We start from the raw sequence: 1,297 nt of genomic DNA on the forward strand, positions 1-1,297 counted from the left end.
GTCAAACACACTCTCACACTGCAAAATTTGGGAGCCCCGGGGAACAACACTACACTCTTGGCCTCCCCGGGGAACAGCACTCCCAGGGCGGCAAGCACACCTCCGGGGAGGACCCCCCTGCACTACCTGATCACCGTGGGGCCCTGTGCACCCACTCTTAAGCACCCCCCCTGTGTTAAAACCAAAATAACCCCACTTTAAGAAGTACGTGCCCCTGGGCATCCCCTGCTTACAGTGCCCGTGCCCCTGGGCATCCCCTGTTTACAGTGCCCGTGCCCCTGGGCATCCTCCCATTGACTCCCACTCAAAATGGACTTAGGTTTTGGACGCTAAAGTGCCTGTGATGCAGTGCCCCTGGGCATCCTCCCATTGACTCCCACTCAAAATGGACTTAGGTTTTGGAGGCTAAAGTGCCTGTGATGCAGTGCCCCTGGGCATCCTCCCATTGACTCCCACTCAAATTGGACTTAGGTTTTGGAGGCTAAAGTGCCAGTGATGCAGTGCCCCTGGGAGTCCTCCCATTGACTCCCATTCAAAATGGACTTAGGTTTTGGAGAGCACAGCGCCCGTGCCCCTGGGACTCTTCCATTCATTTCCATGGAGTTGTAATTCATTTTCTTGTCCACCGGAGGGCGCCTCCATCGGCACCCATAGACTCCCATTCATTTGGAGTCATGCCCCTGGTCATCCTTCTCCCATTGACTCCCATTCATTTTCCACCGACATGTTATCCCTTTTGAGTCCACAGGAGGGCGCCTCGGCCCGTGCCCCTGGGAATCCTCCTCCCATTGACTCCCATTCAAAATGGACTTAGGTTTTGGAGGGCACAGCGCCCGTGCCCCTGGGAGTCCTCCCATTGACTCCCATTCAAAATGGACTTAGGTTTTGGAGGGCACAGCGCCCGTGCCCCTGGGAGTCCTCCCATTGACTCCCATTCAAAATGGACTTAGGTTTTGGAGAGCACAGCGCCCGTGCCCCTGGGAGTCCTCCCATTGACTCCCATTCAAAATGGACTTAGGTTTTGGAGGGCACAGCGCCCGTGCCCCTGGGAGTCCTCCCATTGACTCCCATTCAAAATGGACTTAGGTTTTGGAGGGCACAGCGCCCGTGCCCCTGGGAGTCCTCCCATTGACTCCCATTCAAAATGGACTTAGGTTTTGGAGGGCACAGCGCCCGTGCCCCTGGGAGTCCTCCCATTGACTCCCATTCAAAATGGACTTAGGTTTTGGAGGGTTAGCCACGGTCCTCCTCCCTCCAGGCCGTTCATCCAGGCCGAGACAACCCTGCCGGCCGGACC

The sequence above is a fragment of the Osmerus eperlanus genome, unplaced genomic scaffold (genome assembly GCF_963692335.1).
Source record: "Osmerus eperlanus unplaced genomic scaffold, fOsmEpe2.1 SCAFFOLD_320, whole genome shotgun sequence".
Lineage (NCBI taxonomy): Eukaryota > Metazoa > Chordata > Actinopteri > Osmeriformes > Osmeridae > Osmerus > Osmerus eperlanus.